Here is a 24,235-nt window from a genome sequence, read left to right as displayed (position 1 = left end):
CAGAATAACGAGACTCTCTATGGCAGGCACAGAATATTTAGACGCCAACTGCATTTGGTTCAGCATCATTGCTGTAAGGAAAAGTCGTGAAGTTAAATATTTGCAACGTTTTTATGGCGATTACTTAAACATAATAATTTAAACTCAGAATTAGAGCAATGCTTACTGCGAACTTTGAAGTAATGCTTCCGATGCGACAGCACAGCATTATTTGGTTATTTTTAATACCGCTTAGAGCATAGCAAAATTTTATAGTACAAAGTTCTTCACCCATTTTTACCATTAACATAACGTTTCACTGTAGCGCACAACGTTACTGCTACGTAAAAGACAATTATATCATTTTAATGTTCAGTGCCACTTGGGCATTGCTATATAAAGCTGGGCCTACGTTAACAACGACATGCTCGAAGGCTAGTAGTGTCTGTCAGTCTTCGATGTGTGCAAGAAAACAACAGGTGGTTGGAGGTGCAGGCAGGTTTTGCTAAGACGCGGAAATAATTTTTCTTGTCATTTTCGCCTTTTTCAAGGGCTTCGAAATGCCCAACTGACAAGCAAATTGACTACGCTTCTGTTTGTAAACTTCAGTTTGTGTCTATTTTATGAAAGAAAAGTATATGTATACCAAAACCCGAAGATGCTGTAATCAGCATGACCTGCAGGATTGTGGCTGCTCTCATCTTGCAGTTGCGAGGCAAGCTGGGTGAATTAAGTGTGTTGCAGCGGAGGGCGTGGGAGTGAAAATTTCTAAACGCTTCTCCGCCTCTCTTTCAAGCTCATACGATTTTAATTCATACGCCGCACTTCTGAATAGGTTGACAAAGGCTGAAGGGACGAACGTAAACTCAACGGATCGAATAGCCATTAAGCAACGGCTTGCGTAGGCAAAGACTTATAATATAACGAACATTTTTTTTTTTCGACCAGTATATTTTGTGCGGAAGTAATAATTCATTTTCTTGAATAATTTCATGAGAAGGATCCTGGATGCGGCATTATCAATTTTTACTTTGGGGCTAAAGCCTACCTGCGCCAGGCCAGTACAAAACAGTGTCAAGGCCCTGAGCGCTCCTCAACGGCATGGCGGATATGTCTGCAATTTCTGTTTCCGAGAAGTGAGACCAGCTACTGCTCGTGAAAGAGGTGCGTCCCAGCTCTTCATGTACAACGATTCTCCGTTGCCCGTCAGGACTCCCGCGGCGCCGCAGGCATAAAATTCGAGGGTGAGCTGGTTGCCGGCCAGGCGGCCAGGCATCAATACCCGCGAAAGAAAAACAAACACGCTCCCGTTCACGGATCTCCGTTCGAACGCCATATTTGCAAACGCGCGCGCAAATTGCCGCCACTTTCAGCCGGCGCGCTCGTCGAGAGGCGGTTTGTGGTCTTCGCCTTTGCTGCTGCAGTTTTGCTCAGGGGTTCCCGCTCCGTGTTGGCTTCTTGCTCTGACCTCGCACAGAAGCCTCCACGGCCGGACCCAGCGCCGTTGATCCGAGCACGGGCATGCGACGTCACGTTGTAGCCGACGCGGGCGCTCGGCCGCAGCTCTATGGTCCGCTTCCGAAGGCGCCGCGCGCAGCCATCTTTGCAAAGCGAGGAGTCTTCTCGGAGCCCGCGCGACTTCACGGGCGGGCGGGGGTGGCCTCCCCGCGGATAGCATCTGTCTGTGGCACCCCTCCGAGGGGTGACCCCTGCGGCGACCCCCGGCCGAGTCCCTCTCTCCTCGGCGGAAAGCAAATGGCGCAGGCTGGCCTTTTTGGATTGCCAATCGGCTCATCGGCGAGGGCCAGGCGGGACGCGGCCGCTTCCGGCTTCGCTTGACGCGTCCACATCCGGCCATACCGAGCGCCGGCAGCAGCTCCTCCCGCGCGCTTTTGCAGCCCTTCCCGCCGGCGTGCCTGGCGCGTCTCTTGCGTCGCGCTGGCGGGTCCCGTGCGGAAAGTAACGAGCTGCGACACCCTTGTGAGGTTTTTGTCTTCGTACTACAGGCACCATATCACTCGCCACAGCTTTATTTTATTTTCTTATGGCCAACGAGCGCTTCACTGCAGACCAGGCGTTGACACGGATTCTTGTTCCTTATCCACCAAGCCGCCGTGGGACCCCTGAAAAGAGAACGGAACTTTCAGAGCGATACCTTGGTTTCTCCATGTCATCACGTATTTGTGATGAGTCACATATGTCGGGAGAGGCCCAGTGTAATTTCTTTTATAGGATGATGAATAATTATTTACTATCTTGGGGCTTAAATATTATTCCGTATTATACCATAACCTGTTTATTGTACATTTGCTTGTTCATGATGTTCTTTATACATGTTTCTTACACTGACCGCCCTTCGGAATACCCTTGAAGGGCCTTTAGGGGCAATGAATGAATGAACGAAATACTGGGCGATGCAAGCCATACAAGATCAAATTTGGATATGTGGCTGAGACATGACACTGTTTGCCGCGGATACAGTGAAGAGACATAACTGTACTATATGCAATGCATAAGCAATGCACCTGAGGCTGCGATTCGAGCAAAATATCGAAGGTTGATGTACTTTGAAAGCGGGATTGGCGGATGGACACCCTGGTCATTGTGAAAGACCAAGCTATAAGATCAATGACGAAATGGCAGTCAGTCTTGTAATGTAACCCGTAGAAACAGCGCTACCGTTAGTCTAGCAATCGCCTACCCAAGGAGTTTTCAACAGAAACAACGCACGAAATCGCAGCAAGAGTACTAAGAAAGTCGACAAATGGTTTCGGTTGAGAATCCGCGGACGTCTTCTAAGCATCGAGAGAGAGATGGTCAGATTGAGAACTGTTGCTCGTCGACCCGCGACCGGGTCCGACGGGCGACAGGATCGACAGCCAGGCGCTCGGACAGGAAGGAGATGCGAGGATTGTCTCGACGGCCGTCGTCACAGTTACCGAGTTATGTGCTCCTTCGCCCTCTCTCCCACTCGCTGGAACCCCCTTCGCGACTGCATCGGCGGTGGTGCTTGTCGCCAGAGAATGGTCGGCATTACAGGCCGCGCCTGCAGCGACTGCCGCGCAGCATTCGAAACAGCTGCGTCCACTATGGTCGGTGAAAGTCTTGGTATACCGTTCTTGGGGCAGCGTACCTGTCGAGTTCTCATTAACTGTTCCATGTATTGGGAAACCTGTTGCCACCTTTTCTTGTTTATTTTCGATGCGAAGGATGTCCTCTTCAAATATGAGCAAAAATTGCAGGTGTGGGCGTCAATCAAAATACATTTCTGAGTCCGGACGCTACCATGAATCCACAGACAAATAGTTTAGCAGCCATATGTCCTATGTTCTATGCTATGGGTCCATCTGGTTTCAAAAACAGGCAGCGATGTGTTATGAAGCGTGTTAAGTTAAATTTATGCGCGACAGAATTCACATTAAATCAACTGAAAGCGCCTCTGCCGCTACACACCTCTTGAAAAGGTCAGATGTATTGCTACAAAAATCACGATGCTTCGTGAAAGTACGACGAGTGCTGCCTGCCTTTTAATGGCGCTTAGATTGCACATCTGATGCTCTATTTAAATGCTGTAAAAGACAGGTCGCAATGCATATGAAAGAAGCCAGCAGTCACTGAAGTCAAGGCGGGCATAGGATAATGCACTTTTTTTGTGGTGGATTGGGATTAAACTGGACAGTTAGGTGCGTAACTCCTTGATTATAGATAATTCGACAGACCACGTGCCGCCGATGGAATCCGAGCCAATAACCTCCGCACGTCGCGTACAATGCTTTACTATTACCAGTCTGGTTTGGTTTACTTAGCTTTGCGAGGTTTAACGTCCCAAAGCGACTCAGGCTATGACAGACGCCCGTAGTGGAGGACTCCAGAAATCTCGGCCACCTGGGGTTCTTTAACGTGCACTGACATCGCACAGCACACGGGCGCCTTGCTTTTCGCGTCCAGGGAAAGGCAGCCGCCGCGGCCGGGATTCGATCGCGCATCCTTGGGCACAGCAGTCGAGCACCCCTAACCACTGCACCACCCCGACGGGGGCTATGACCTACTGCGAATGCCGCGTGTAACGTGGTCTTATAAGGAGAGGGGAAGCTGTGCGATAGCCTCCTTATGATGTATATATACCTATGACATTAAGACCGCCAGAACCGATAACTTCGTTCAGCGTCTGAGCGCACGAGGATATATGTAAAGGATAGATGTGCATTATATTGAACACGGTGTCTGACAAGGTAATCCCGATTGTAGTCGCGTTTCCGCTCTTTTTCAGCGTCTGCTAAATAAAATGATATTTTTTAAAATGTTTTTTTATAACGCATTTGCGCGCATCTTTAACAGTACGACGAGGCGGCGGCAATATATACAAAAATAACAAACACATATGCAGTTTCGTTGAAAATCGAGTATATATATATATATATATATATATATATATATATATATATATATATATAGCGCAGAAGCACTTTCATTCTTAGAAATAGCTGCCCATTATCGATAAAACGGGTATCGCTCCACTGATTAGCCAAGTGGAAAAACTCCGCAATGGCTTCATTTTGTTTTGTCTGCTCGAATATTGCTGCGGCATCACTTCGCTTCCACGCTGGGAATGTGCATCCTCGTTACCAGTATTTCCGCCGTGTTACTTTCCATTAGCCTTATGCAAGGCAGCTGGCCAACCGGGCGTGGGTCTGTTTTCTCCCTTCTTGCTTTTCGCTTTTCCGTACTTTACTCGCCTTCTCGTAACGTGCTACAGAGCGTGCAAATATTTTTTCTATATACTGTCCACTCACTATCCCGCCCTGCCCCATCTTCCTATATATCTCCCTTTTATTTCCTCTCACTGCCTATCTGTATCCGCCACGGCAACTGAGGTGCTTCTGAGCATGATGGCAGATATTTCCTGGCACCTATATGTCCTACATTTTCTTTTTTAATTTTTCAATAAGCCACTTGATGCTGTCCACTTAGACTCACTCCTGAAATTTGCCCGTGCACGATGCATGCTCGAGAACGGAATGAAATGACCGCTTTGAATAACAGATTTCTGCCCACTGGCGTTGCCCTTACAGTTCACGAGAGGGTCCGATACCAGCGTGTCAAATTGAGTACGGGGAAAGAGCCGAACAGCCGTATTTTTTCAATGCGATAAATCCGTCTAGCCAATCTGTGATATATTTAAATCCACCCTGAGGCATTAAAGAGGGAGGTAGGTACAAAACAAAAAGAGTAGGTGTGTGTCGTGCCGTGAAGCTACCAAGAGACCAAGGCGATTACATAGTGGCAGGAGCAAGAACCAGAGCGGTTCATTTGCAGGCCTTTTTATACAAGTCGTGGGCGGCGCTGCGATTGTAGGGTAGTACAGCGCCTTAAAAGTAGGCGCAATGATGCACCGCCTTTTCATTCCGCGATTATTTTTTCATTAGGTTTGATTTTGGGGAAAGGAGGAAAGGCGCAATGTCTGTCTCACTTCTCGGTGGACACTTACAATGAACGGCATACGGCCATGCGTTGTCGGTCCGAATCCCTATGTCGTTGTAGGTTCGAAAGCCTTGTCGTCCCTCGATGAACATTCTAAAACAGGTTGCGGAAGTATCACACGCCACTTCAACGGTACCCAAGTCGGGAGCGCGCAACCTATAGAAACAGGAATTACCACCAATATAGCAAAAATAGAGTAACATATGTCTTTTATAGCGCACTTCCTGCGCAGCTCTGTATCCTTCTCAAGCCTTGCTGCAGATTTTCGCCACTAAATATATGAAATGTTAAACCGTTGACAACAGATGCACATGTCCACGTAAAAAAAAAAAAAAGTCATTTGATGTATTAATAAGCAACCGTACAAGTCATTTAACAGCGTCACAAGAAGTCTTGAGGTTAGCAATCAGACGAGGTTGAAACATCGGTTAAAATCCTGGTCACTGGGACAGCTTCGCATGTTCTGAAGTCAGAATCTGCTTCCGTTTCTGACCACAGGTGTTGCGCATTTTTTGTAGGGAGAATCTACCTCTGGCTCCGGGCAGTATACTCTGGTAGGAAATGCGCCATGAAAACTGTCGCGTCTCCAATGTGAACGGCTACCAGCTATCCAGATTTGATACGTGTGCTCTGAGCATAGTATATGCATGCATGGATATGAAGGGCGTGCGGCGTTCTTAGCGCTCGGAAAGAAGGTCCTTTCTGGCCATATCCGTTGCTATGTACTCGCTAAAATGATAGTTTGACTCACAATGTTCCAGTTATTCGCTGCTCCTTAAAGTTGCTCTGTTTCTTCCAATCGCCAGCCGTCACTGATGGCTCTTTCTGCTGTAAGGAGGCTTTCGCTACAAATAACATTTTCCATTCTCTACCGGCTGGTTTTCTCTCGTGAAAAGAAAGAAAGCGTTCACGATCCTGTCGGCAAAGAAAAACGTAGTGTAGGAAAGAGGACAGCTCAAACAATTACATCACTTACAAAATAAAAGAAATAAATATAAAACTCAAGCCCAGGAGGAAATAGCTGCCGAACGCGCCTCGTAACTGTACCTATAATGTTCAGTTTAGCGTCAGCCAAAGCTTTTTCTGCTGCGTAGAACCTGTGTATAGTACCCAATTATGCGGGGCTGTATACGACGAGACAGGAACAATTAGGCTTGAGCCTAGGTGAATTTATCAGCGCCACGTAGCCCGCACCTGTACCCGCAGTTTGTCCGGCGCAGCTGCAACCTGACAGCCACTGAGTGTCCATTCAAAATTAGAACACTTACGTGGATCTATAGGTGCCGCACTGCGAGCCACCTTTTGTACATCCCTTAGGTTTACTTCCAAAAGCAGTCTCCTCCTGCCTTTTTATCATCTTCTTGGACGCCCTTTTTTCCCACAAGATCGGCCGAATAAGAAAAAAAAAGGGGGGGGGGGGGGGAGGGGGTCGCCAATGTGAGTACTCATTCCGAGTTGGAGAAGAAAAAAAAGCTCACTTGCGGTGACCGAAAGAAGTTTATGTTCAGCACAATTTGAGCTCTCATAATGAACGTACCCCCACCCCTACTCTATTTGCCAAAAAGTACAATTCTGAGTATTTTACTCCGCTTATAATGAATGTCGGAGATTATTATGTGTGTGTGTGTGGTGATTTGCGGGGGGGGGGGGGGGCGAAAACTACGTTCATTATGAGAGTAAACACGGTTATAGTTGCGAACTCGGTCACAAGGGCCAAGCCGCGCGCGGATGTATTGCAGTAACCTCGTCTACATGAACGCTACAGAATGCGGGTTGAATTGATCATCGGAGAGAAAGAGCGAGCTTTGAAAAGAAAACGCGTGACTAGTTCTCTACTCTCTTAATCTATGCTCTCACCCTTTCCCTCTAAAAGGAGAGCCGACTTGTTGTCGAGTCCATGTAAGCCTCGCCAGTGAGATTCTCGCCGAGCTGCTCTTTCGTGTCACGTGAGTCAAAATGCACGCCCAGTTCAGTGGCGAAGAGTGGGTACTCATGATAAACTAAGCGCTGTTTTCCGTTTTGAAATGCCGGACCGGTAACGTCACCATCGCAAGCCTTGAGCAAATGCATTCAGTGCATCAAATATCCCGTTGTTGCTCTTCACAGTAAAAAAGTATTCGGTTTCCGTATTTCGCAGCGCTGAGGGGAATGACGTCATAAGCTTTACAATTCTGCGTCATACTTCTTGCTTGCTTTTGTTTCTCGCGTTTCTCTGCTTTCAAACGCGTGGCACACCATAACATGCAAAGACGGGGATGAAAGCAAATAGATACTATAGCTTTGGTTGACCTTAGCACAATCCCTTTCAGCGAAACAAATTCTAAACAGCACGTCGTTTGGAATGCGTTATGTACTGGACGTCGAGCACTGTTTTTTTTTTTTTTTTTTTTTTTCTGAAGCAGGTGTCATTATTCATGCTTCTGAGCGACAATGCACGCTCTCGAACGCGCTCGTGTAGTGAGTGCTGCACTATCGCGACACTTCTTCGACACCCCTCCCCTAATATCTCGCGGTTGTCGTTCGCGCATAGTGGAGTCTTTGTGCAGAAAGGTCACGCAACGCATTATCTATCGCGTTAACTACTGTTAATGATGTAGCCCATTAATGGATCACCATTCCGCCCCATGCAGTCTCCCTTGCATACACCGTCAGATTACGCGAAAGCGTCATTTCTTTCTTTCTTTCTTTCTTTCTTTCTTTCTTTCTTTCTTTCTTTTTTTTTTTTTTTTTGTTAAAGACCGTCACCTTTGCATTATTTGCACTATCTATCGGCTTCACTTTGAGTGGTTGTATTCCGCAGATTCGTTGAAAAAAAAAAAAAAAAAAAAAAAAGCTGCAACAAACTGCGCCGCTCTTTCACGGCGTCCCGCGTACCCAAACAGCCCTGACTCTTTCATCTGATGCTGGTTTTGGAACGCGCAGGCCGAATGATTGACGCGGAATTTGTTACATTTATTTTTCCGGCAGGCTCCGTTTTTTTCTCACTCTCGTTGGTTTAACTTTCTTACAAACCACGTTTCGTTGTTTGTTCAAATATACTTTCTTGCAAATGACGTACGTCGCAGGGCGTACGAACAACTGCGCTTATTCCAATCGATAGCCCGAAATTGTCGCGCTGTCCTCGTACACTGCCACAGTATGCATTACAGTGGCGCGCGGAAGGACTTCTGTCCACCTCAACGTAGTCTGGTTTCGTTTGGTTGGGTTTGTGGGGTTTAACGTCCCAAAGCGACTCAGGCTATGAGAGAGGCTGTAGTGGAGGGCTCCGGAAATTTCCACCGCCTGGGGTTCCTTAACGTGCACTGAGATGAGACAGTACATGGATTCCTTGCTTTTCGCCTCCATCAGAGAGCGGCCGCCACGGCTGGGATTCGATCCCGCACCCTTGGGCATATCAGTTCGAGCGCCCTAGCTAACCACTGCGCCACCACGGCGAGACTATTTTGGTAGTCGTGAATAGTGAATTTTGACACGCCAGATTTCCATATATCCGAATCTTGTCGCGAAAAGCGTTTAAGTGTCGATAAAGATAGTGCTTAGTAGTTTGGCATAAAAACTTTCAATCACAGTGCTGCTTCTGAATCAGAATGTGTACCTGAAAACACAATTTTCTTTAAAAAGATGGGAGCGTATTTAACGGCTCGCCGTTCCATGCCACTGGCTTCGCACTGAGGGTAGATGCTTATTATTAACAAACACCTTCCTTCCTTCCCGTACGTCCCACCGCCCCCCGTCCACCTATTAGGGTCTGTGCGTGGGTCACGCTAATCATATCCATCCTCAAGATATCCATCTGTTTCGCGTTTTGTTCAGACAGCTCCTGGATGTCGTTAACCGGCTTTTTTATTATTAGCGATGAACAATCGTTTATAGTCATCCTGTCTTTAATTGCTTCTAAAGTTAAGTCATTTCGGGTAAGCTTTAGGCGGAGGAGGGAGTAATGAACGGATTTCGTTTATTACTTCCGGTTCGATAGGCGTTAGAACCTCACCAGAGTGAGTTTGGGACCGGTGTTTAGTGCTATATGTATAACCTGACAATATTAGTAATTTCATGATAACATGGTAGCAACCACGGATGACATGACTACTACACACTTGGCTCAACAGGACCAGCAAGGCAGCATAACGCGTGCGTTGTGCGAATGGGGAATACGAACTGTTTATTGCTGTCGTGGCTGCGGTGCCGCCAAGCCGATTGGAGGGGCCACGCGGTGGTGGCGGATTTATAAAATGATGTGTCGTGGAGGTTGATTTCTGGTTGATGGCTATCGCTGAAGCCGAGAAGGGTACTGGTTCTCGAAGCGCCGTTTAGGGGAGGTGTTGCCGAGAATTGATGTGGCTGTGCTCTTCCAGTGCGGTCAGCGGCTAGGATGCAGCGCGGCGGCAAGAGGGTAGATTGTCTTCGCTCGTGCAACGATCGTCGCTTTTCAGGAGGCAGACGGATACCTTCAGAACGAACGTCTCAGGCGAGTTGTGGTTGTCATGCATGCGGTGCGCCATGCTTATTGATGTCGGAAAGTGCACTGGCAGCTTTCAAAGGCCACACGATACAGATGAGCCACTGGTGACCCATGCGGTGACCCAGAAAGAAACAAAAATTCAGGAGACTCCGTTCCCCGGATAGTATTAAAAAAAAAAAAAAAAGTGTAGGAAGTCACGTGGTGCTGAAGCACAGAATCATGGAATTTGGTGGCACAACAAAGCGTCGTTTATGACAACGCGGCCGCATCGCGCTTATCGACAGTTATGGCTTAGTCTGCCAGGTGCAGATGAAAATTTGCTGTCTTGTGTAACCGGTCTGCTTTGATGCGGACCGCAAAGTCATACCTTCCGTCATGTTTAGTCTTGAATGTAGCGTGTTTAATGTACTTAGCACGCCTTCTTTATGCCGGAAGCCTGTGAATGTTTTCGGCCGCCGATTAGGCTTGACGCAGGAGCGTCGCAATCCTCTTTTGACATGTTTCAGACATTGCGCGGTCGTTTCTATCAGCAACGCAGACCTGTAAAAAAACAAAAAAAGAAGAAAAAAAGATCAACATACAGGTGATAATGCCTTTACATGTCCTGAGGCCGGATAAAGAACCGGGAAGAAGGGCGTGGCACGACGGTACCTCATAAACATTATATATATATATATATATATATATATATATATATATATATATATATATATATATATATATATATATATATATATATAGACCAACACCAATCTGTGACGTAAGCACGATGCGCTGGCGCTTCTATCGCCAGCGTGGTCCGACTGGGGGTTAAAAATAGGCGCCCATAGGAATACATGGAAGCGAAATGTTCCAAAGCAGTTTTCTAATTTCATGGGTCATCTGTGATGTCGTTATTCTGTACAGAGCAACCATGAACGCCCTGGAATAGATCGTGGAAGTGTGAAATCTCATTACCGAGGCGAAGTATTTTTAAAACACCGCGAAACGTATCGGGGTGCGAGTTGAGAGGGCGACCCATAGAAATACATGTAAACACAACTTACCGCAACATTTGACTCGGTTCAGCAGCGTTGAACCCTTCTCATTTTTTGGTGAACGTCTTGTATCACGCCCGGATATCATGTTGCATGGCACACTACATTCCCTTGCAAGTACTGCAAGTCTGACGACTTGTGGGACCGTTCACACCACGATAAACTGACCGCGCACAGTTGCAGACGGCAATGCACCACCGGCGCTGTCGCTAGCAGACGCTCCGGAGATGGAGGCGGCCGCGTTGAGTATCGCCAGCTACGCTGTCGTCTGCTGAATGCGCGAATATAGTTCGGTTCATATTGTCGTATGGCGTTTGACAACTGCTTTTTAAATGTAATTCTGTCTAGCACGTATCCCTGGAGCGACAGTATTATCAAACTTATTTATCCTATGCGGCAGCATATCAGACTGTAAGCAAAACTGCGTGATTCGTTACACCCAGCTTGCCTTTTGGCGGTGTCTGGATTCATAACACAGGTTATTCGGAGAGTTTTAAAAGTAGACTGCTTCCGTAATGACGCACCATACTTCACACACACTATCACATATCACACACTCCTTCAAAGCGCTGGCCAACGTTTAACGACCAGCCACCTCTTCTGATGCTCAGCGAAATGAGAAAAATGTTCCGGAAAGTTGTGTTTACATGTATTTCTTCGGGTCGCCCTCCCAACTCGCACCACTGTTTCGCGGTATTTTAAAAATACTTCGCCTCGGTAATGAGATTTCATATTTTGATGATCTGTTCTAGGATGTTCATAATTGCTTTGTACCGAATAAAGACATCACAGGTGCCCCGTGAAATAAAAAAAACTGCTTAGAAATATTTTGCTTCCATGTATTCCTATGGGCGCTAACCCTATTTTTCACCCCCAGTCGGCTGCGACGCCGCGAGCGCCCCCTTTGTTTGTAAACACGGTGTTGGTCTATATATATATATATATATATATATTCTACAGTGCCTGGAATATACTGGCTAGTGTACCTAGGTGGCACCGAGAGCAATGACTGACAGCGGCTGAAGCATAGGGGTGCTGCGAACTGGGATTGTGCAGAAGGTTTTTAAAGCAGCTTTAGGAGTGCGCGTGTCTATCAGGAAGTCGGCCGAGTCGCTCTCACCTGAATAGCGAGACCCTTCTTCGGCGTATGTGTGGCTTCTATCTGCCTGCATGATGCCTCTTCCTAGTCTGCAAGTCGTGCGAGATCAACCGGGGCCGTGAACAAAGACTTCTCGCTCCTTGAGCACTATATCCACTCCGGTACATTGATACAAAACATGCCCGTTCTCTGCAAGGCCGCTTTGCCTCGACATCCTTGCGTTGCGGCCTGCAGATGAATAATCACTGTCCAATATGAACACGCCAAAAATAGGACACGCACCAGCGAAATGACATGCACCTACGAAACAACACACTTATGCATACGGCAATGCCAGCTGCGCTAAGCGATATCGTCTGCTAAGCGAAATCGTCTGCTGAGGCTGATACGGCCGTTTCCCTTTTGACAAGAGATCGTAAATTTCCGAAACGGGTCAAGGGAAAAATTTAGACAGAAACGAAAAACCTATATACCAAATATTGCGTATATTGGTTTAAAATGATGATGATGCTCCAGCAGATACACTGTGCCGGCGTCTGGTGTGGCACTTACACGGTGCCGCGATGCCTTCGCCTCCGCCATCGAGGCACCTTTGGCAGTCATTGCCAACGTTCTTAGATAAAGACAGTTGGAAACCTTAGGAAAACTGCGCTGGCGCGCCGTCCCGCGGATCAGGCCCAAACAATCGCTGGTCTGGCGCCCGCGAATCCCAAAGCGACCGCAGCGCCTCTCCCCCTGCTGCGGTGGATGAGTAAGTCGGAAATTTTAAATGCTGCTAACCCTCTTCTTTCAGCAGCGTAACAGAAAATAAAACTGCGCTTGCGTCTTTTAAATACTTTTGTACGCATATGAAAGCCACCGCTTCTGCTTACGTGTCTCAAGTGTGTCGTCTGCTGCATGCCTGCTTGAGATACGTATGTCTGCAAACGTGATGGCGTTTCATGCGTACAAATGTGCATTTAAAAAAAGCAAACGCAGTTTTATGTTCCGTTGCGTTACTAAAAAAAGTATGTTACTAGCACTTAATATTTCCGCCTTGACCCACCACAGCAGGCGGAGGTGCTGCTTCGCAGCGCATTACAGCTCATGCACACTGAATTCGACTCTCCAGAAGAAAATGCCGCGTGCGGTTTCCAAACAAGTAGGGAACCCTAATTGAAAACGTGCTTGAAAAGCCATGCTCTTCGTCGGCCGCGAATATCTCTCGGTAGGACGAGCACACCAATATGCTCCCTCGACAGCGCCGCGCGTCCGAAGACGTACCGACGTACTACGTACACTCGGGCGACGGGCAAGCCATTGATGAGCGGGGTGCAGCACAGATGTCCGCACAGTCCCACCGCGCCTCCAGTGCCACAAGTTCGGCGCCGTCTCCGGAAGCGCGCAGGGCGAGCCACGGAGAGTGCGCCGCCGCCTCTCGACTCCGACCATTTACGGTCAAATCGCGCCTCAACTCTGCAGCAGACTCAGTGGTCTCTGAAAAGGTTGTCCATTTATCCAGTGACGACTTGAAATCTGCCCGCGCCACACAAGCGCAATGCGATGAATCGAAGATCAAACAGCACAGACGTCGGTGGCTGATCACGGTTATCCATGTTCGGCGTGAGCGGCAGGGACGGACGGAGGCTAGCCATGGCTGCATTCATAAAACGATAGCGTGCCAGAAGTCCTGGGCCACTGTCACTCACAGCTGATGCTTTAGAGAAAGGCTGGGTGCATCCTTGTCGTATCTTCTTTCGTGAAAAGTTCGGTATACCGGTAAAACGAATTCCACACAGCGAGCGAGCGATGCGATGTCGGCCATGTTTACAAGCGGAGTGGCGGTCGAGGAGCCGCGGCGGAGCGGCCAAGATAGCGTCGTCGAAGACTCGAGATTCTCGAGAAAGGACGGCTGTGAAAAATGGCCGAAAATGTTTTTGCATCTGGCAACAGTCGCTGCTGATGACGCAGGCTTCGAGAAAGTTTTCTCCGCCGCTGGAGGAGCGATTCGAGTTGTGATTCCTTTCTGAAACGAAAAACAGGCCTCGAGGGCCGCTTGGAGTTGAAGCAGTTGAAGTTCGAATGAAGGCGTGTTTGTGAATACGGCGGTGAGCCGTCAGTATGCCGAAATATTTCAGATGCGACAGAAGTGACCTGGTTGCATTTCTTCAGAAACTATGTGCCGTTTCCAAAAACTAGTGAGGCCACTTCTGTTAAGATTTTACGATTTCGTGAGTGACGTCCCTTCAGGAACAAGGAAGGCGACAGGTAACTACATATCGAGTTTATTCGATGTGCAGAATCTGCGCGCACTCATTTCTGCGGACGTGTCGAAACAAGTCAGCGCCTCGGCTAATGGCGCTGCCCGGTGCGAGACCACATAGGCGGGTTTATTCCATGTTTTCCCCTTCCTTGACACCAGAACGGCGTCAGATCAGTTGTTCCTCTTTTTTTTTTTTTTTCACTGTACTCTCTCCACTTGAATCGGAGAGTTTTTTTTTCGATGTCATGAAAATATTGTCTACCTGGCTCTACCTACCTCGCTCGTCCTGTTGTCAGACCATCTTTGCTATCCAAGCACGTGCTATCCAAGCCTGTGCTATCCAAGCACAGGCGACCATACGGCCAGCCCCGCCGCGGTGGTGCAGTGGCAAGACTCCCGACTGTCGGCGACTGCGTTTCAATGGGGGCGAAACGAAGTGGCGTCCGTGTGCTATGCGATGTCAGTGCGCGTTACAGACCCCCAGGTGGTCGAAATTACTCCGGAGCTCTCCACTACCGGCACCTTTTTCTCTTTCCGCTTTCACTCTCACCTTCCTTCCCTTATATATACGGCAGTTTCGGGTGTCTACAGAACAAGTGTGACCGTGTGTGCGTGCGTGCGTGTGCGCGCGCGCGTGTGTGTGTGTGTGTGTTACGAAGGAAAACGATTGATAGTGATTGTTAATGAATAAAAGTTATACGACAGATATCGATACAGTTTAATGACTAATGATAATCACTAATAAAATGATATGACTAAAAATGACTACGGAACGACTAAAATGTCAAACAACTTGTAATGACCGCAACTGAATGGAAATGAGTAAACATGCTTAGCTATGAGGGGTAATGACTACAATGACTAGGCATGACTACGGAACGACCAATATGTCAAACGACGACTTTTAGTGGCTGTAACTGACTGCAAGCGAGTAAACATGCTCAGCTGAGAGGTAATGGTTACAATGACTAGGCATGACTTGACATGATTCGGGATGACTGCGGAACGACCAGTATGTCAAACGATGACTTGTAATGGCCGCAACTGTCTGGAAATCATTAAATATGCTTAGCTATGAGTGGTTTTGACTACAATGACTCGGCATTACTCAGCATAACTACGGAAAGACCACTATTCAAATGGCGACTTTTAATTCCGTAACTGACTGAAAGTTAGTAAATATGCTTTTCTATGAGTGGTACTGAATAGGCATGACTCAGCATGACTACGGAACGACCAGTATGTCAAACGAGTAGTAATGGCCCCGCCCCAACGATTAGAGGCAAATGATAGGACAGCTAGGGCAGGCTTTCGCCGTCTAAGATGACCCTCTAATGTTCTTTTCTTGTTGAGCTTTTATAAATTCGATATACTACGACCCTCGGCATCAGACTTTTCTGACTGCTTCCTTACGCCTGTATTAACCGCCCCTCATCTCGACGCTCCACCTACAATCTGGAGTGGAGAAAACAGCCGCTCTTGCTCTCCAGGGCTACAGTGCACTAGAAATATTCTAGCTGACTGTACCAGGGCCGATCCGAAGTCATGAATGCCCCTCGGCGTCTTCTTTGACAAAGCCTCCTTGAGAACTCCTCCTCCGCTTGAAGCAGCACAAATGGCGCATGGGGACGAGATTAAGGCCAATATTTGCCCTGAAAGCTGCATGCTGCAATGCGTATAACACGCTCGTTCTTTTTTCCCTGTCGAGTCTTCTAAACAACCTTCGCAAGCAACCGCAACGTTTCACTGCATGGTAAAAAATGTTTTGCGGACTGCATGAACAAGACGGCTGGGAAAAATAACCGGAAACGCTTTCACGTCTGGCAACAGTCGCTGCCGGTCAGCGTTAGAGCAGTTAGAGTTAGCCACCATAGTTATGAGCACAGTTACAGTGACCTAGAACATTAGTCGTTGAGAAACGATGTGAATACTTGCGTTTATTCAGGCCTGTGGTGGAATTTCTGTTACTCTCGACCTTTGCCATCGGAGGTCTCGGGGCCGAACGGTGAAAACATGCGTGGCGTTGCAACCCATGCACACGAACAAACGAATTCGACTTTCCAGAAATAAGTGCTTGAAACGTGCTTGAAAAGCCATGCCATTCGTCAGAATGGCATGGCTTTCGCAATGCCAGAAGTCGCAGTCACTCAGCCGATGCTTTAGAGAAAGATTCTGTTCATCCTTGTTGTATACCCACTTTCGTTGAAAGCTTGGTACACCGGTGGAACGAAATCCACAAAGCGAGCGAACGGTACGACGCCCGCCATATATTTATAAGTGGAAGGTAGCGTCGTCACTGACTCGAGATTCTCGAGAAACCTCGAGTTTTCTCCTCCACTCGAGGAGCGATTCGAGTAGAGGTTGGTTTCTGAAACAAGCCTCGAGGGCCGCTTGGAGTAGACGTTAGAGCGAAGGCGTGTGTGTACGGCGGTTACGCTAGAGTTCTTCTTCCATGATATGGCAGAGTACTGTAACGGCTCCTAAGCGTAAGGAAGCATGGAGGGTGCCTCAAGTAACGCGAAGAAATGGCTTGGGGCAACGCGCGTTCCAGAATTTGGGCATATTTTGCTGGTGTTGCCATATCCTCGTCTGTCCTTCCCTCCACTATCCGCACTGCTAGCTTAACGGGGATGAGAACACTTGCAATAGACACGTGCAAACGTTACCAGTATTCGGCCAATCATAACATCAAGATGAGGTGCCGTTACCTCCCTTGCTCGCGAACGCGCGCTTCTCGCTTTAATGAGGTCTGGTACGTCGCAGGCAGCTTTCGTCTGTTAAGAAAAAAACAAACAAAAATGCCACAGATGATGCCCAGTGAATGTACTGAAACACAGGAAGGGGTCTTGAACTGAAATTAAGTGCAGTCCTTTACGCGAACAGCAACGAAGGTAAGCAATATGCGACGTAAAAAGACGAAACGGAACGGTATTTTATGGCTGATTGCTTAGGGATATCAGAACAGTGTCCAGGTAGTACTCAACGTTTTAATAATGTTGTTACGAATGTCAAAATAACATTTGTTACGTAATAATGTAAACAAAGCAAATACTAGCGTTTAAAATTATATTTATATAACATTTATATAACATTGTAACTTGGGAAATACCTTTTTTACGTTCGAAACATTTGTAATGTTGTATATAGAACTGGAAATTAGCTCGAGAAGCAAACACATGTGTAATATGCAAATACATAACAAATGAGGATTGTTGTACCTAACAATACATTCTTAATGTTAAAAAACAGTGACGAGCTGTAATGAAAATCGGGACAAAACTCTACATTAACATTGAAAGTATATTTCAGTAATGCTTATGAAGCAATAACTGATAACCTTGACAAAACGATGCTATCAAACGTTAAAAATAAACTTCCCACTTCAGCATAAGCTTACTGCAAGCCGCTAATTTACCACTATTTTAGTGCTTTAACTCCCATTTTGGGCAATAAGACCTCAAGTAGTGGAACTTTTGCAAATAAACCTCCAAGATCGGTGCTATCCACAGGTAATACATATACTTCAAGAATTGTTTTAAAGCTGTATTTATGAATACATAAATAACACTTCTAAGCGCATTGCTCATGCGTAGCATATTACCATGCTCCAGGATTAACAGCACAGATAAAGTGGGTGCTTGAGTGTGACGTGCCTTATACAGGTGTGCAACGCTGTATACTGCACCACTGTCGCTCGTGCAGCATGTTTTTTACGCAGACTTGGTCGATGCTGCTAGTGTGGATGCGCGCAATATCACTACTGCTGGGTCTCGTTACATAAAGTCAATAATAATGTTAGATCAACAAAAAGTTTGCGTGCAACGTTTTAGCACCGTTAGAAAAAGAAAAATGAAATTAGGAACACTGCATTACCTTTTGACTTAAACCAAGAAATAACGTAATTTTAACGTTTCGGTGCTACTTGGGTGAAGACTGTGAGGCGCGCCGTAGTGGACGGCTCCGGATTAGTTTTACTAGTGTAGCGTCTTTCTTTACGTGGGTTAAAACATCCGTGCACAGGTGTCCCGCATTTCGCCTTCATCGAAATGTGGCTGCTGTTACCAGCATCCCCCCCCCCCCCCCCCCACCAAAAAAAAAAAAAAAAAAAAATGCTCCTGCTCTGCAGCAGAACGCCCTAAGCCACTGCATCAAACAGAAAAGCAGAGTGAGCTTACAAGACAATATCAGCTTTGCGAGTATCTTGTGAAAGCCGAGAGGGCCCGCATTTTGCTGAAGCACGCAGCAGGAGGCCGGTCCCAATATTGACAGATCGATCCATTTGTCGCTCGCCAAATTGGTCGACTCCGCAGAAAATTTGACAACTCGGTACAGCAGTGCGACGTCTCAGAATTCGAGACATTTGCCTGACGTGTGCGTTCCGACTGCTGTCACTGCTATAGGAGCGTTTCAATGACCCCGGCTCCTTTTGGCACGTGTTTGGCCGCGATAAGCTTGATCTGCCCGCTGGATCCTTGAACATGGCACGTCTTAAGCCTGCCTGATCGAACGTCAGTACCCGGGCTGTTTATTCATTCCAAGTCAAGATTGTCGCAGATTTGGACATGGCGTGATTTTTACACTCACGCGCAGTGCACTCAGCCCGGAGTAAGCTTTGACGCCTCGTCGCCCCTTCCTACCCCCCCCCCCCCCTACACACACACACGCTTCCCCTCCACAAGGAGATAGTGATGTGACCCTGCATATGTCAAATCGACATCCCAAATATGCCCCTCACAATGTCTGGTTTTTCGCTGTCCGGGCGAACGTTTTTCGACCACAACGTTCGTCGTTTCAAGCTGTGCTCCTGTCGAAATACATCCGCGCTTTGTGTTTTTTTTTTCTTTTTTCTTTACGCGCAAGTATAGAGCGTGCGTGTAGGAGTTCATTGCATCACTCACGCTAGAAGGCGTTAACCACAACGTGCCAGAAGAGATGTTTGGATGTGGGATCGCCATTACCTCATCGTAGACTAAATAAAAAGGACGCTGCGGTGAGCGGGTTAAAAATGGGTGTATTTCGTGCCTGCCATGCGCGAAGCGGGCGGTGCCGAGGAAGCTTGTGCTGCTACGGTGCTGCCGGCAATGAATGCCGAGATGATCACAACTTTATAGGCAAGTTGTATACAGCCTGCCCATCGGCCGGTCGTTTAGACAACGGCCCGTTCATTGGCCAGCGTAAACTTTTCCCACGTACCAGGGGGTTCCATAAACACGCGTTGCGCATATTAAGAACGGTTTCTGGTGTGCGCGCGTGTGGGTTCTACACCGGGACCCTTCTTCACGTGGCCCGCTAGACTGGCGTTATCCTTCGTCTGCTGGATCTGTTCGTAGCCCGCCAGTCTTACGCAGAAGCGTTTTCTACCAAGTTTTATCGATTCAAGAGACAGATGCTTTAAAATTTTGTTGGGTAAAAGGATACTAACGATGACTTCACATATCGGCTATTTGCTGCAGAATGTGGAGTTCAGGTTTCCTAAGCCAGATTTACTTCGTTCCAAGTGACTTCAGACAGCTCCTCACTTCAGAAAGTCCAACTCCAGTAAAGCAGTCTTCTTTCTCTTCAACGCCAATGTAGAAACACGATTCGGCCATGCTGGCTTAGCCAACGTCGTTGGACCGCTGGCTAAACCAGCATCCTCAAATCATTGGTAGTGCAAATGACACGTGATGTAATATTACGACATCAAGCGCCGATGGCGTCACCCCCTCACACACACAGTGATGCAATAGCGTATTAAACGACATACTTTACAACATACAGCCATGGTGCTAAGAGAAGGTCGCGCGAAATCACCACACAACACGGGCAAACCCGACGAAGACTGTTGTGGCTTGCCTGGCCTTGCAAGAAATAAAGTAAATACGGCCGCGGTTGCATTTCGATACGCGCCGGCACGAGGGGATCAGCTTCACTGGTCACTGCACAATTAAGGGCGTAATTAAGACATGGCACCCGCGTACTGTGCGGCGTCAGTGCACGTTAAAGAACCCTAGGTGACCGAGCCTGAGTTGCCTTGTGACGTACGCGAGTCATTTTGATTTTCGTCTGCGTTCAAAAGGCGACCAGTTCGTCCATGAATTGAGCCGGGCCAGAAATCGTGTTCATAAAAAAAGAAATGTAATCTCAGTGGTTGCGAGGAAGGTTTATTATTTGACATCGCCGGCCGTAAAATGACTGATTAAAAATGTTGAAAAAAATGCAAAGTAATTTATTACGCGTGTATGCAATCTCTTGGAACTTCCTAGTTCCTCTTTTCTCTCCGCGCATCTACGAGATCACTGTTCAAAAATTCGACCGAGCCTTCTTATCACTTCCATTCGAGTTCGAAAAAAAAAAAAAAAAGAGGGTTAAGGGTCACTGCGATTTCAGCTTCTTTGTATGCCAGTTCTTTATTGATATAGTTGGAGTCTATTTGCTCACAGTGAGAAATTCACCTCCTGCGTTACTGTGAAAAGGGGCGGCCTTTGAGTTCGCGCAGTGCTCTACTTTATGCGTTGTCTGAATGGTACTTCATTTCTTGAGAAAAAAAATGAGGGGGTGGGGGTCGTCTTCACCGGATTCATGCATTCGACTGTGTTGAGACCGATTTACTTTTATGTTAGGCTTGCGCCAATATCAAGTGTGGCTTTGTGAATGACAGCAACAGGTAGGGTCACGTTTATTTTCGAAGCACTCTTGCATAGCCGGAGGCTTACGCGAATCCCTTGTTTTCAGAGCGAAATAAGTTTGTCACACTGTTAAGTATACACATGTACAGCGCGGAGGTCACGTTGTCTGTGAAGTGATTGAATTTGAGAAATTCATCTGTCTACTTCTGTCAGCCATGCATGTTGATGCGGTGGATGAGAGCCGCCGCGGTGCTCGCTCTGAGGAAACCGGGGTTCGTGCAGCCTCCTTAAACGATGGCTCTCTCGTCGAGTCACTGTCTGCCTTCGCGTCAGTCTTAAAACAGCGCCAGCAGGTCTATTTCTGCTCAAGTCTGAGTCACGTCGTCAAGTCTGCAGAGGCCTTCACAACTTTCCCCTTTCTGGCTGTCAGCTCTAAACCGGTCACACGTTCCGAACATTTCACTATTGCCTCAAATTCGAAACGCAGAGACTGCTTATAGGGGTTCTGAGCAGCTCGAGAAAATGAAGTTCGCGCACGCACGGCTATGAAACAACGCGTTACTATCCTGAACAAGCTCTGCATTTATAACCTCCAAGTAAATAGAGACGACTGCGACATTTTTATCGCGGTGACAGACACGGATGTCTTAGAGACAAGGTGTTTGAGAAGTTGGGTCAAATCTTCGGCTACCCCATTGGTCTCGTTGGCAGTCCTCGGAAAGCAATATTTTCGATTTCTGACTCGCCATTGTGCACGGCGTCCGGCCTACCCATTTGCACGCACCGCTGCTCAGCTATATTAGTACACGCGTTCGCCTCGCGCTGGCAATGGGTGTCGGTCACGTCCTCTACAGACATAAAGGAGGCTATGCCTCTACAAAGCGGCCAGGCACTAAGAGCATCGAGTTCCCAGATGACCTCTGATCTATGTAGTTTAGGTCAGAGAGCAGCAGCTGACCATGGGCGTCGTCCTCACATGTACTTCTTCCTCGACATGCTGCCGCTTCGATCAGATTGCTTGCAAGCCGATAAGACAAATCACGTGTGATATTTTGGGGCCCTATAACACGGGAACTAATAATGCCTGCTCGCATTATAGCGCTTGAGACTACGTTCATGTTCGTTGCATGTTATAATGACGTATCCGCGAACGCTCAGCACCGCATACACAGATAATGGTCGAGAGGTTGGACGGACACGTCGACACAGGCTGAGTCGTGGCGCATAGCTTGCATTGGCGTCTATCTATACACGATCTATAGACTGAGACAATGGTTTCCCTCAAACTCTTCAGGCCACAAGATTTGCTTCTGAGCCCTGTAGTGCAGCACTGAGCACAGCGTCAATCTGCAACTTTGTCAGGCGAGAATAACTATTGCCCTATACTCTTTCCAAGACCCTATAGTGTCGCGAGTTCTCCCCTATACGGCTCAAAACACACCGCGGGGGCCGAAGACTTGTGACCTGCGCATTGTCTACTTTGAGGCTGCTCCGACATCATGGGGAAAAATAATCCCCGCCAGCACCGCTCGCGCTAAACTGGTGTAAGCCAACTGCAGATATCAACTAACCTATCCAAGGTTAAAAAAAAAAAGAAGAAAAAAAAAACAAAAGAAGTTGAAGGGGGGAGTGGGGAGCTGTGGAGCGAAGCCGGCCCGACCGCACTACCGGGGAGCGGGCCGGACCGATTCCTCTGATTTGCAAAGGGGGGGAGGGGGGGGGAAGGAAAATCGAATGTAGGGAACAGGAATTTGGATGCCGGTTTTTTGTGAGAATTGCGATGGGAGGGAGGACGGTGTGGAATCTTGAAATTAATCCCTCAGCGTCAAGTGAAACGCCAACAGAACTGAAGCATAAATACAAAAACCGAAATACTATTAGCTTAGGATATACGTAACTTGATATTACTACAGAGCGATCGTCGCACCGTCGAAGTGAAAGTTGGGCTTCCATTCAGTATCTGACTTGATTTCTCGTCTCGCCGTTCAGCCTCCATTTGAAGGTGATATATGACAGGCAGAAACAGTAAAAAATAAAAGAACACGCCAGCTCACTCCGATGCGACCCGCTCTTGTGGATTTTGTAAACATTGGAGCACGTCGCGTTGTCGGGGCGGGCCGTCGTAAGGACGACGGGGCGTGCTCCTAGTTTTAAGACCAGTCACAGGGGTGCAGTCGATCCATATAACCATGGGCTCACGTGTTTGCTTTGATATTTGGTTTATTCTACCCGTGCAACTCCCGTCATCGCCGTGATCTCACGCCGGATCACTGTTTCTAATAGCACACTTATTTCCGCGAGGCGTATACTGCTTTCCGCATCATATCATTTTCGTACTGAATCCAATTTTGCGTGATAGCTGATGCAGCTCCTTCCGCCGAAAAGCCGACTGTGGTCAGGAAAAGTAATAATATATAAAATAAAAATAACCTGCACTTTGCCTTAGGACGGACACTTAAGACGCGCTATCGCGTGTACTCTTAAGCCGAAAGCGTCGTCCTTTCTAGTATGAACTCACAAGGGTGGCAACTTGGGCGAGTCGGTAACGGCGATCCATGACATGCGTGTGTCTCGCACGTCACGGATCTAGCGCAAACGTTTCGCGGCCCTCATGCTGTCCCTTCCTGGCATGTGCACCGTAGCAGGCCGCGCGTGCGTGAACAAATTTCATCGCGGCAGGCGCGCGTTGGCCCGTGAACGTAAAGTCCCTCAATAAACGCGAACGAGCTCTGCAGTGTTCGCGTCACTCGGGTGACTGAGTGCCCCCAAAATGCTGCGTAACGCATGCCTGAGCGCCAGGTGATGGGCACGTCGGACGACTTCGGCACTCTCGTGCCCGAGAAACGCCGTCGTCTTGACGTCGCTTCTCTTTGTGGCGCCGAACAGATCTGCCGACGGTGACGATGAGCCGAAGGCGGGGACAGAAAGTTACACAAACGAACCCAAAGAGCGGAGAAAAGCATTTGGCGAATGCTTTCTCCACGTCCTGTGACGCGCATGCGTACTGAACTGTAGGCTATACACCTGCTGTTAGTGCACGTTAAAGAATCCCAGGTGGTCGAAATTTCCAGAGTCCTCTACTACGGCGTCTCTCATAGCCTGAGTCGCTTTAGGATGTTAAACCCCACAAACCAACCAACACCTGCTGTTCGGGTATCATAAAAAAAAAAAAAAAAAAAAAAGATGGCATTATGGCGGGCTAGTTTGTGCATAAATTTCACTTATGAGAAACAGCGTTTAAAAACGGGGACGCGGAAATACAACACAGACGCTGATTGAGGTTTCTTGTCAGACAGAGGGAATTTACAGGGCAGATATAAACACGGC

General features: G+C 47.7%; 1 long non-coding RNA gene across 1 annotated transcript in view; it reads right to left on the bottom strand.

Annotated features, from left to right (window-relative positions):
* Nucleotides 1–997: 997 nt before the first annotated feature.
* The window catches only part of LOC146204043 (uncharacterized), a 31,160-nt gene continuing 7,922 nt past the window's right edge, over nucleotides 998–24,235 (bottom strand). Inside the window, exons 2-3 of the long non-coding RNA XR_014703944.1 lie at nucleotides 5,468–5,616; nucleotides 998–2,102 (exon numbers count right to left, since the gene is read on the bottom strand). This is a non-coding gene — a long non-coding RNA (uncharacterized LOC146204043). The remainder of the gene's footprint in view (nucleotides 2,103–5,467; nucleotides 5,617–24,235) is intronic.

The sequence above is a fragment of the Amblyomma maculatum genome, chromosome 1 (genome assembly GCF_055883805.1).
Source record: "Amblyomma maculatum isolate TAMU_Amacu chromosome 1, ASM5588380v1, whole genome shotgun sequence".
Taxonomy (NCBI): Eukaryota; Metazoa; Arthropoda; class Arachnida; order Ixodida; family Ixodidae; genus Amblyomma; species Amblyomma maculatum.
Note: the sequence above shows the minus strand (reverse complement) of the source record. Positions and strands in the feature narration are given on the sequence as shown.